This window comes from Saccopteryx leptura, chromosome 2 (assembly GCF_036850995.1).
Source record: "Saccopteryx leptura isolate mSacLep1 chromosome 2, mSacLep1_pri_phased_curated, whole genome shotgun sequence".
Lineage (NCBI taxonomy): Eukaryota > Metazoa > Chordata > Mammalia > Chiroptera > Emballonuridae > Saccopteryx > Saccopteryx leptura.
The window spans coordinates 240,353,094-240,366,742 of NC_089504.1; positions in this window are offsets into that span (position 1 = coordinate 240,353,094).

Genomic DNA, 13,649 nt, shown 5'->3' on the forward strand with positions numbered 1-13,649 from the left:
TGTTTCTCTCTCTCTCTCTCCCTCCCTCTCTTTCTCTAAAAGTCAATAAATAAAAATTTTAAAAATATTTTCTAGCCTGACCTGTGGTGGCACAGTGGATAACGCGCCAATCTGGAACAGTGAGGCCACCAGTTCCAACCCCTGGGCTTGCCTGGTCAAGGCACATACGGGAAGCAATTAATACAAGTTGATGCTTCCTGCTTCTCCCCACTCTCTTTCTTTTTCTCTCTCTCTCCCTCCCTCTCCCTAAAAATCAATAAATAAAATCTAAAGATATATATATCATATAAAAATACATTAAAAAACACCTGTTACCACCATTGTTCTTGAAATAGCAAAATTTTTTATAAACAGCCTTATTCAGATACAATTCACATTCTATACAATTCACCTATTTAAAGTATGCAATTCAATGGCTTATAGAATATTCACAGATATGTGTACCTATCACCACATTTTAGAACATTTCACCCCCCCCAAAACCCACTTTCTTTAATTATCACTCCTGATCCCTCCCCCCATTCTACGTAACCACAGTTCTACTTTCTGTCTCTGTAGATTTCTCTGTTTTGGATATTTCATATAAATGGACACGTATAATACTAAGTCCTCTGTGATTGGCTTTTTTTTTTTTCACTTAGCATAGCATTTTCAAAGCTTATCTATGTTGTATAAAGTATTAGGACTTCATTCCTTTTTATGGCTAAATAATATTCCATTGTTTGCATAGACCACATTTTTACTCAATCATCCATTGGTGGACATTTGGGTTGTCTCTACCTTTTGGCAATTGTGAATAACACTGCTCTGAACATTCACATAAATACAGGTTTTTGTATAGACACATGTTTTCATTCCTCTTAGATATGTTCTTAGGAATGGAATGGCTGGGTTAAATAATTTCTCGTGATTTGAGGGACCAGCACACGGTTTGTTCAAAGTGGCTGCACCCCTTGACAGCATTCACCCACAGTGGGTGAAGGTTCAGTGAGTATTTTACATCTTCCTCTTCAAGCCTACCTGTAGTCTGTAGAAGCTACGCCCTTTTCCAACTTGGGGGCCTTTGCACACACTCCCCTCTTCCTAAAACACTTTCCCTGCATCACTTCTCAATATACCGCTCCTTTACCCTATATCTCTCAGCTGAGATGTGACCTCCACAGACAAGCCGCCCTGGGCACCTCAGCTAAGTAATCTATCCATGCACACTTTTGTGTAGCACTGAAATTGACCCTTACGTCAATGGGTAAATTGTTTTTTCTATTATGTATTTGTTGGGGTGTCTACCCCCAGTAGAATGTAGGCTCCCTGAGGGTGGGCACCACGTCTATCTTGTTGACCCTGTGTTTTCAGCCCCTAGCACAGAACTGGGTTCCTAGAATGTGCTCAATAATTGTTGGTTGGTTGAATGAACAAGTAAATGAATAAATGAACAAGTTAATCCACAAATGGTGGAGCTAAGAGAGGGCAGGGGTAGTTCTGAAGTTTGTGTCCAAATATAAGAGATGCTCAATAAATATTTGTGTTGCTGATGAGGCTGCAAATAAGCAGTATAGGCACAATCACACACACACACACACACACACACACACACACACGAGTAGCAGAAAGATTAACCCACTCCTTTAAGAAAGAAATGAGGGATAGCATTGTAGTTCTCATAAATCTCAACACAAGTGCCCATCCAGAAGCTAGAGTTGCTTGGTCTTTTCCACTTTGCAATCTTCAAGGAAGATGAGTCTCCTCTCCTTCCTTTCTATTTTTATTAGAAAAAAAATCACTCTGAGCACTTTGGTGCACTGAGCACTTTGGAACTCTAATTACAGGTGACACACAAATGGAAAGAAAAATAGGAAATCAAATATTTGAGCCAATAAGTTGCAATTTATATGGGCACTTAATAGCTACAAAGTGCTCTAAGCCACGCGGAATTATCTCAAGCACTTTGCACATGGACATCACAGGAGCTGTCATGAGGATGCAGTCAGGAATGTCTATAATGGACCTGAGTTCTTTGGAGCTGTGTCAGTGTTGTGAATCTTAATTTCCCTTTTCACAAGATTTCTCCAATACCATGTAAGACCTTCTGATTCAGACTCCAGCCTACCTCCGTCACCTGATCTCTCAACACTTACCCTCCTCAGTTCTAAGCTCAACTTCTTCTAGCCTTTCCACCCCAGTGTGCACTCTCTTCCTTGGATCTCTCATTCCCTCTCACTGGGTTTTATTTGGGATGTCACTTCCTCCAGGACGTCTTCCTTGTCTTCCTCCTTCTCCAGACTGGATTAAGATTCTTAGGTTAACTTTTGGTTCCCCAGGCAACGACCTTGGAAGTCTCCACTCCATCCTAACAAGTAAAGAGTTGAACAGACTGAAAAATCAACAACTCTTCTTGAATCTGTAAGAGAGTTGAGGGAACCAGGCAAACCACTGCTGCCAGGATTGGAGGAACAGACAGGTGAATATAGACAGACCCCGCGTACTGATGCAGGAAGCTACAAGTGGCAACCATCCTGGGAACCAGTGCCAATTGTTATCTGCTGTTCAAAAATAATAGTAACAATGTAGTCAATCGTATATGCTTATGAATATATATCATGCATGTATACATATGTTTAAGAAGGCTTATATATAAGTAAAATGAATGACAGCAATGACACACAGGGGTGGGAGGGAGGAATTGGGATTGTTTTATTGTTATTGATATAAGGTACTCACACTACCAGTAAAGTTGTACACTGTTATTTGAAGGTTGACTTGGACTAGTTGTAAATGTATATTGTAAACTCTAAGGCAACCACTAAAAAAGAAAATTTTAAAGAATAACCAATGTACTGAAAAAGGAGATAAAGGCCCTGGCCGGTTGGCTCAGTGGTAGAGCATCGGCCTGGCGTGCAGGAGTCCCAGGTTCAATTCCCAGCCAGGGCACACAGGAGAAGCGCCCATCTGCTTCTCCATCCCTCCCCCTCTCCTTCCTCTCTGTCTTTCTCTTCCCCTCCCGCAGCTGAGGCTCCATTGGAGCAAAGTTGGCCCGGGCGCTGAGGATGGCTCCATGGCCTCTGCCTCAGGTGCTAGAATGGCTCTGGTCACAACAGAGCAATGCCCCAGATGGGCAGAGCATCGCCCCCTGGTGGGCATGCCAGGTGGATCCCGGTTGAGTGCATGCGGGAGTCTGTCTGACTGCCTCCCCATTTCCAACTTCAGAAAAAAAAACAAAAAAGGAGATAAAAATGGAAACATATAAAATGATCAATTAAAACCACAAAAAAAAAGAGTGGAAGACAGAAATAATAACAAGGACAACAGATAGAAAATAGTAGCACAGGCCCTGGCCGGTTGGCTCAGCGGTAGAGCATCGGCCTGGCGTGCGGGGGACCCAGGTTCGATTCCCGGCCAGGGCACATAGGAGAAGCGCCCATTTGCTTCTCCACCCCCCCCTTCCTCTCTGTCTCTCTCTTCCCCTCCCGCAGCCAAGGCTCCATTGGAGCAAAGATGGCCCGGGTGCTGGGGATGGCTCCTTGGCCTCTGCCCCAGGCGCTAGAGTGGCTCTGGTCGTGGCAGAGTGACACCCTGGAGGGGCAGAGCATTGCCCCCTGGTGGGCAGAGCTTCGCCCCTGGTGGGCGTGCCGGGTGGATCCCGGTCGGGCGCATGCGGGAGTCTGTCTGACTGTCTCTCCCTGTTTCCAGCTTCAGAAAAAAAAAAAAAATACAAAAAAAAAAATAGTAGCACATATCGTAGTAGAAGTTAATTCAGCTACATCAATAATCACTTGGAACATCAATCACCTAAAAGCACCAAATTAAAAGACAGAGATGGTCCAAGTGGATCAAAAAATAAGACCCAAATAAGCGTTGTCTACATTAAATATATAGAAATATATAGGTTAAAAGTAAATGTATGAAGAAAAAATATACCGTGCTAACACTAATCAAAAGAAAACAGGCTTATTTCACTTAGCATAGTGTTTCAAGATTCATCTCTGTTGTAGAGTGTATTGGAATCTCCTTCCTTTTTCAGGCTAAATAATATTCCACTGTATAGATCAGGGGTCCCCAAACTACGGCCCGCGGGCTGCATGTGGCCCCCTAAGGCCGCTAATCTGGCCCCCACCGCACTTCCGGAAGGGGCACCTCTTTCATTGGTGGTCAGCGAGAGGAGCATAGTTCCCATTGAAATACTGGTCAGTTTGCTGATTTAAATTTACTTGTTCTTTATTTTAAATATTGTATTTGTTCCCGTTTTGTTTTTTTACTTTAAAATAAGGTATGTGCAGTGTGCATAGGGATTTGTTCATAGTTTTTTTTTATAGTCCAGCCCTCCAACAGTCTGAGGGACAGTGAACTGGCCCCCTGTGTAAAAAGTTTGGGGACCCCTGGTATAGATAGACCATATTTTGCTTATCCATTCATCTGTCGATGGCATAATTGTCCTTTGACTTAGATTCCAGGACTTTCATTTAAACAAAGGTGGAAGACCTACCACATGGTTATTGTCATAGTTATTGCAGGGTTTCCCAGGAAGCCAATTCCAGATGGAGACTGGCACACAGGAGGTGTATTAGGGACAACCTTGGGATCACCATCTATGGAAGCGAGAAGGAAGCAGAATTGGACACAGCGAAAAGCTGAGCTATGATATGGTCCCAGGGGTCAGGCCTTTATACCCCTATATTGATGAGTCAATGGATGCAGACTGCCCCTGGAAGGAAAAACAGTCTTGAGTGAGGCAATTTCTTCAACTGAGACCATCCTCACAGGGGACTCAGAGCTGAGGGCAGTCTTCCTGCAGCATTCACAGCACCTGGAGGAATACATCCTTCCTTTCTTAAGAGAAATGCATCGCAAACTTGGCCGTACATTGGAATCCCCCCAGGATCTGTAAAAGCGACTGCTGTCTGGCTCCCACCCCAGACATCTGATGTAATTGGTCTGGGGTGTGTCCTGGTCCCTGGGACCACTGCTGAGGAGTGCTGAGAAGTGCACTGCAGCACATGCCAGAGTTATTCCAGTGTATTATGTCAATTCATCTATTCTTTTCCATGCATCACCCCTCTTTGTAGAGCCCCTTACTGTTTTATCTCTCGAGAGGGGCTCTGGGAACATGCACTCAGTAATGCCTCGGATTTTCATTTGCCAATCCAATACACACCCGTGTTCAGCTGTACAGGACAGAATCACTTCTAAGCAGGAAAAGGAAGGATTACACTGGGTTAACTTGCTTGCAGGCTTGTTGTGAGGACTGTAGAAATAGACCTCAGGCTGAGCTCCCAGGAATAATTACAAGACCACAGCTTGGAATGGGCCTTGCTTCTGCAGGAAGCAGGAAGCTGGCCACACCTCCATCTCCCACCAACCTCTGAAGCCAGGGCAGGGTGTAATGGCCCACTTTGGGTCAGCTGCCCACCTCTGTGCCCTCTCCTGAGACCACGGAGTAAAGAGGCTCTTAAAAACAGGCAGTCTCTATCAGCATCACAGAATCAAAGTATTGGGGGGGGGGGGCTCCTCACAGGCAGAGGGCAAATGCTGGGCAGGCATAAACAATACATAAAAAGACATCAGACCCTGTAATAACCAGGGAAACCAGTGAAGTCTGATATTTTCTTATTTGTGTACCTGACCTCAAAGTAAAATGCGGACATGCAAAGAGAATGCAGAAAGCCAACGGCCTTCACTATTAAAAACCTTGTCATCAGATTCCTAAAACTGAAATACGTGGAAATGTGTTTAAACGCCTAGTAAGTGCATGTGCATTGTCCCCAAAGTCCCTTTTGTCAACTGCCACATTACTATTTCTACCTCCAACTCCCAGAGGCAAAGGCAAAACCACTATTATGAATTTCATGGGCATTGTTCCACCTACTTTAAAGAAATATGTGTGTGTCTATGAATAATTTACAGGATTATTTTGTGCGTGTTTCAAATTTACATAAACAGCATCAAACTGCACAAATAATTCTGTGGATGCCTTTTTTTAGTCAAGATTATGTTTTTAAAATATATCTATGTGTCTAATTCACACCTTGCAATTCCTTACAGTAATTCAGTGATTTTCAACCAGAGTGCTACAAGCATTTTTAAAACACACAACACTTGACTATTTAATCAGGGGGCACTGACTTCTTTTCCCTTAGATTGTTAAATTAAAAAATGACAACAGCCAACACAGCATCAGTCGTCTGGTATGAATGCCCTGTCTTGAACCACAAATATAGAGGTCATATGATAGAGTTGCATCTTATTGGTCATATCACATAATAAGGTTGCATCTGATTGGTTAATTCTTGGTACCAGAGATCCTTATGTACAAGTATAGGCACATGATTTTTATAAATCAATCAAAACTATACCTATTTTTTTGTCAGATTGCCAAAAGAAAAAATTTTTTGGTGTATCTCAGAATTTTAGTATTTAGTTTACACATGCCATGAGATGAAAAAGGTTGAAAATTGCAGCAATATTCTATTTTAAAATTTAATTTTGGCCCTGGCCGGTTGGCTCAGCGGTAGAGCGTCGGCCTGGCGTGCAGGGAACCGGGTTCAATTCCTGGCCAGAGCACATAGGAGAAGCGCCCATTTGCTTCTCCACCCCCGCCCTCCTTCCTCTCTGTCTCTCTCTTCCCCTCCCGCAGCCAAGGCTCCATTGGAGCAAAGATGGCCCGGGTGCTGGGGATGGCTCCTCGGCCTCTGCCCCAGGCGCTAGAGTGGCTCTGGTCGCGGCAGAGCAATGCCCCGGAGGGGCAGAGCATCGCCCCCTGGTGGGCAGAGCTTTGCCCGTGGTGGGCGTGCCGGGTGGATCCCGGTCGGGCGCATGCGGGAGTCTGTCTGACTGTCTCTACCCGTTTCCAGCTTCAGAAAAATACAAAAAATAAAATAAAATAATTTTATTTTATTTTTTATTCAGTGAGAGGAAGGAAGGCAGAGACAGACTCTCACATACACCCTGACCAGGACCCACCTGACAAAACTTCTAGGGGGTGATGTTCTGCCTATCTGAGGCTTTGCTCCACTGCTCAGCAACTGAGCTCTTCTTAGCACCTGAGGCAGAGGCCATGGAGCCATCCTCAGTGCCTGGGGCCAACTCACTCCAATCGAGCCATGGCTGCAGGAGGGGAAGACAGAGAGAGAGAGAGAGAGAGAGAGAGAGAAGCAAGATGGGGAGGAGTGGAGAAGCAGAGGGACACTCCTCCTGTGTGCCCTGACTGGGAATCAAACCCGGGGCATCCACACCCCGGGCTGACATTCTACCACTGAGCCAACCAGCCAGAGCTAGCAGTATTCTATAGTACAAATATAGATTTTATTTATGTACTCTCCTCTGAGGGGTATTTTTGTTGTTTCCTAATTTTGGTTATTTCAAACAATGCTGCAATGAACATCTCTGAGCACCACTGTAAGACCTTCTCCAGGGCAGCACATACATCCTTCTTTTTTTCCAAGAAAACCCTGATTTTGTTTGGATAGCCTTGTGCCCAGTCTCAAGAAATAAATTCTAATTCGTCTATGGCAGGGACTGGCAAAACATCTCTGTAAAGGCAAAGGTTGTTAATATCTCAGGCTTGCAGCCATCCAGTTTCTGGCGCAAGTTCTCCATTCTGCTGTTACAGAGTAAAAGCAGACGTAGATGGTGCATAAGTGAATGGGTGTGCTTGTGTTCCAATAAAACTTTACTTACAGAAACAGAAGGACTCACCAGAGAAGAAAGCCAGATAGCAAAGAAGCACAGGCAAAGATTGCCTGCATCACTGGCCATCATGCAAAAGCAACTTAAACCACAAGGAGAGATCATGACACAGCTGTCAGGATGGCTAAAATAAAAAAACAGCCACAACACCAAATGCTGGAGAGGATGCAGGGAAACTGGGATCACACCTCCATTGCTGGGTGCAATGTGAAATGGTACAGCCACTCTGGAAGACGATTGAGCAGATTCTCTGGAAACTAAACCTGCAACTATTATATGACCCTGCACTTTCTTTCCTGGGCATTTATCCCTTTAAAGGGCCAGATAGTAATATTTGTAGGCTTTGCAGGCCATCCAATTTCTGTTGCAATTATTCAACCCTGCTCGTGTAGCACAAAAGCAACCAGAGATAATACATTCACAAGTGAGCATGGCTGCGATCCAATAAAATTCTGACCAAAACCAAAAAAAAAAAAACAGGCAGTGGACCGCGGTCCACACACCATAGCTTCTCAGCTGCTGCTCTGGATCGGGTGTCAGGTAAATAACAAAAAGTCCTTATGATCTAAATCTCTACCAATTGGATTTCCTATTACTTGTACCAAATGCATACTAACTGATCTATCAAGGCCCTATTGACATTTTGGGCCAAATAATTCTTTGTTATCTGTGCACTGGAGGATGTTAAGCAGCACTCCTAGCTCTTACCCATCAGAGGCTAATAGCACCCTTCAATTTTGATACCCCAAAATGTCAAAATACTACATGCCTCCAGGGAGCAAAACTGTCCCTAGTCAAGAACCACTTATTTGAGTCAATAGTTGGAAATGGGACTACCTGGTCACAGGCTACGTGCATTTTCCATTTGACCGGGTCTGCCAAATTGTTCTTCAGCTTTTATCCTCATTTACCCCCTTATCAGTATAATTTCAAGTGCTATGATTCACTTGTTTATACCAGGCTCAGTTGCCTTCAGTAAAAAACGATTACTGCCTGAGCAACTGGCGAGTATGTCTGAATTTTCACAGCGGGAGTGCAAGTTTCATCAACCTTGTCTCTTGTGACTCCAGTAATCAAGCCATTAGGTTTTATTTAAGTGAGGTTTACCCTTTACACTTAAAGTATTGATGAGACTATCATTATGAGATGGCTATTTTTTTTTCTCCCTTGCTGTGGACATTCATCTGCTGTTCCCTCTTTACTTACAACAAAAAGATTCTTAAGGGAGAGGTATCAAGTGAATCATGAGGAGATCCCCGGAGAAGGGGCTACCCCATCTTTGCAGGTATCAAAGGATTGAAATAGGATAAATGTGAGAGATGAGAGCTGTCCTGCTCCGGGTCTATTGAATGGAGGGGGCTTTCCTGGGAATAACTGTGATGTAATTGAATATTGAACTCGCTGAAATTCGAATCCTCTTGTTTTCCCAGTGGGTTTGGGTCAAGGTCCCTGTTCTGTTTCCTAAGTGGATGCTTAATAATCCCGATATGTCAACAAGGACCATAACTAACATTTATTGAGTGCCAAGCACTTTGCTAAACACTTGATACATTCTCTTTTACTCCTCACAACAACCCAGTGAAATAGGTGATACTATAATTATTATTCCTGTTTTACAGATGGGGAAATAGAGGCTAAGAGAGGTGAAAAAATATGCCCAAAGTGCCTAGCTGTTGCATGGTGGGGCTAGGGTTCAAACCCAGGTCTCTCTGGCTCAGAGTGTCAAACCACTCTGATTCAAGAACTCTGTTGTTCAAGTCCAAGCTGACTCCTGGCATCAGATCTAGCCTTGGCATCCATACATGGCTTCAGGAAACACAGCTGTTTGGAGGAGGCAACAGCTGTTCATTCATTTACCACTTCACCAAGTCACATGAATTAAAACACCATAAGGTAAAGCTCACTTGGTCTCAAACACCAGGACAGGTAATTATTGTTTTAATTAAAGAAAAATCCCCCCCCCTTCCCGATCAAAACACTGGTGTATTAATTTCTGTAGGAGGTAAAGGAATAATTTGGGACAAGAAATGTTTTTATGTTATTGGTTATGTCAATTCTATGTACATCACTGTGTTTGTCCGAAAGAGAGACAAATTAGGATGTTTACCATTCACTTATTCATTCATCCATCCATTCATTCATTGAGTCTTTCTTTGATATTAACTGAGCACCTGCTATGTGCTCTGCCCAATTCCAAGTACTGGTGTACCATAGGAAGTCTTCATGGACTAGAAAAATCGGTCTTACTTCTCTAAACTATAAGAGAGAGTTTTCACATCCTTGCAACTGGTAGGGAAAGTTCTCTTTAAATAAAAGTATCAACTGGATTTCTTGAGCTGTTTCCCAAAATGACCACCTAAAAGTCCTCCCTTAAAGGTCTCCAACAGGGCACGGAGGAGGAAAAGGGGGAACAGGTGAACTGTTCTAGACGTCAGCCCTTCTCAGGGACCCAGACATGCAAGCACATGGCTGGCAGTAAAGGTGGCCACAGCCTGGTGACTATCTGGTTCTAATATCCCTTTTAGGACGCCCCTCCCCCTCTCAAGGCCTCTATTCATTTGCTAAGGTTGCCGCAACAAAGCGCCACAGACTGAGTGGCTTAAAGAACAGAGAATTAGTTTCTCATAGTGGAAGCTAGAAGTCTGAGATCAAGGAGTTGGCAGGATTGGTTTCTTCTGAGGCCTCTCTCCATGGTTTGCAGATGGCCACCTCCTTGTGCCTCTGGTGTCTCTCCCTCTTCTTATAAGGACACCAGTGATATTGGATTAGAGCCCTACTCTAATGTCCTCATTTTAACTTAATTAGCTCTTTAAAGACCCTGTCTCTAAACACAGTCACATCCTGAGGCTCTGGGCTTAAGGACTTCAACAGAGGAATTGTGGGGGGAGGGCACACAGGTACCCCATAACAGCCTCCTTCCCTCTTCCCAAGTCCCCAATGGTGACATAATACTAAAGAGCACAAATCTGGGGCCAGACAGCTGTATGACCTTGAGTAAATTATTTAAATGTTCTACCTCAGTTTACTCATCCATAATATAGGACTTGTAATAGTGCCTGTCCTAGGACAGAGGATTGTTAAGGGGGTTAAAAGAGTTAATATGTCTAAGACAGCCTGACCTGTGGTGGCGCAGTGGATAAAGCATCGACTTGGAAATGCTGAGGTCGCTGGTTCAAAACCCTGGGCTTGCCTGGTCAAGGCACATATGGGAGTTGATGCTTCCAGCTCCTCCCCCCTTCTCTCTCTCTGTCTCTCCCTCTCCTCTCTAAAATGAATAAATTTAAAAAAATTTAAAAAAAATATGTCTAAGACACTTAGACCAACACCTGACACAGAGTAAATACTATGTGTTTATTAAACTAAGTATTAAAATAAAAAACTTATTTTTTTTAAGTGTCAGGAGAACATCATATTGTTACTCCCCCAAAGAATTTGCTTTTTCTGAACAGTACTTAACATCAGTGACAAGATCACTAATTCACAATAGGGGAGCTGTATGTATTTGAGTATGGGGGTCCTCGGGTTACAACAGTCTCGACATACAACTTTTTGAGTTTATGATGCTCGCTCTCGTAAAAACTCTAAAAAATTGAGATGCGTTTCAGCTTACACCATTAGCATCATACTTTTTTTTACACTCATTTTTTATGTCATTCTTTTTCTGTTACTACAGTACAGTGTACAGTACAGTATATTTATGTCCTTTTCCTTTTTCTGTGGCTTAGTTGTGTTTTTATGTTCTAGATTATGATTTTACAACTGTGTTAGGATAGGTAAGTGACTTAGGCTACAGTGTGTTTCAACTTACATTAAAATTTGGATTATGTTACTGTCATAGGAACAGAACTGTGTCATAACCCAGGGACCCTCTGTATGTGGGCTCTCCAACATTTTTCAAAGCATACTGTTTAGTGACCACATGATCGACTTTAAAATGTTAACAGTAGCCAGCATTTATTAAATGCTAATTAAGGGCTCTCCCAGCCTGATCTTATTTAACTCTGTGAGGTAGGTACTATCATTATTCCCACTTTACAGTTGAAGAAATTGAGGCTCCTCATCTCAAGGCCAAGGTCCCCAGGCAGTGAATGGTGGGATAGGCCAGAACAACTCTAGCGTGAGCAAATTAGGGATTGTCAGATGCAGAGTGTGTGTGTGGTGTCTCCACTTTTCCATCACCTCCTCCCCTTCTCCCTCTGCTAAATGACACCTCCCCATGGCCAAGGCAACACTCTTTACTACAGAAAACATCCAAGCGGCTGGGACCGGACCCAGCGCCACCTTGTGAGCCCAGCGTTTCAAGGGGCAGGCTTCCAAACAGGGTAATAATCGTCCCATTAAAATTAATGTCCATGAAGTGAGCCGTTAAAAGCGTGCAGATTAAAAGGAGGGGGGGATTGTTCAATTTAAATCCAAAGGGCTTTTTAAATAGACACTGTATCTTCATTCTTGGAACGGTTACCCCCGGCAATGGATCAGGTCCCCTCTGTAGGGACTAGAGGGGATTAAGGAGGTGAGTCCCAGGAGAATGGGGAGTGGTTCTGGCCAGAAGCAAAGGGAATCAAGGTTTATCCAGGGCCCACTGCCTGCCAGGTGCTTGGCACATATTTCTCTCATTTAATCTCTGCCCCATCCTGGGAAGGAGGTATTATTATTCCCAGATTACAGGGGGCAGTATAAAACCGTGGTTAAGAGTTTAGGAACTCGTGGCAGACAGCTCTAGTTGGGATCTAGGTTCATTCCTCAGTACAGTATCTCTGTGAGTTTGGGCAAAGAGGCCCTACCTCCCTGTTCCTCAGTTTCCTCATCTGTAAAATAGGATACTAACAGCATCCCTACTCCCCAATTATTGGGGGATTTACTTTAGGCAGCTTGGCAGGGACCTTAGCCCAGTAACCTACCTGGAAGGCACTCAGTAATGTGGACCATGATTAAGGGTAAAAAGAATGAGGCTGAGTGACAGCAAGGGCCACCAAGATCACAAAGCAGAGCTGGATATGAGCGCTGACCAAGCTGCAGGCCAAAGGGAAATCTCTCCTCATCTTAAATCCAGACCCAAACTAGGTTCACTGTCTTGAAGAATCGTTTTTTCAAGTGACTAAAGGACTCATCAGGCTTTGGCAATACTGCCCAAGAAAAGCAGAGAATCAAAGCGTCCACATAGGGTCCCAGGTCGCGGCTTGGAGCCACCTCCAGGTTCCTCCAGTTTTCTGAATCCTAAAGTTATCTGAATCCCGATGGATTTACTATCAGGGACGGTCTCATTCTCCCTCCCTTCCCTTCCCTCCACCTCTAAGAATCCCGAGAGCCCCCCACGCTCATCTGTAACTTCACTAGCAGGGAAAATTCCACACTTTCTAGTCTGGAGGGACATTGGGCCATGTGTTTGGAAAGAGAAGGGCTCAAGTCTCCGCGAACACCCCCCCACTCCCAGCCCCTGTCGACCCCTTAGGATCTTCAATGCCCTTAAATCGCGATCACCTCTAGAAACCGTAACCCAGCAGCAAATAATATTCACAAAGGACGCAGACAAAAATAAGTTTCCTTCTAGAAAGCCCTTGGTGAGGGTCTTTCCGGTGTGAATATGGTGCGCAGAGAAAGCCTGCCCCCACGCCCCACGGGGACTAAGGACAAACCCTTCTAATCCCTACGCTGCCTCCAAAGGCTTCCTTCTAGCGGCGCTGGGGGCGCGTTCAGTCTGGCCGCGAAACGACACGCGCGGGGGGGGGGGGGGGGGGGGGGTAGGTCGCGTGTGTTCAAATCCGAAGCCTACAGGTGCCGAGTCAGACCTGAAAGTAGGCAAGTTGGGTTGCATCTGGCCCTCTCATAAGATTCTGAACCAACCTATCTCCCCTAGACAAAACAATAGCCTAGGAATATTTTGGAATGATACAGACGAATTCGATATCAGCTTCATCCAAAACGGCAAACAAGCCTGCTTCCCTGGCCAAATCGGAACTGGAGCTGGC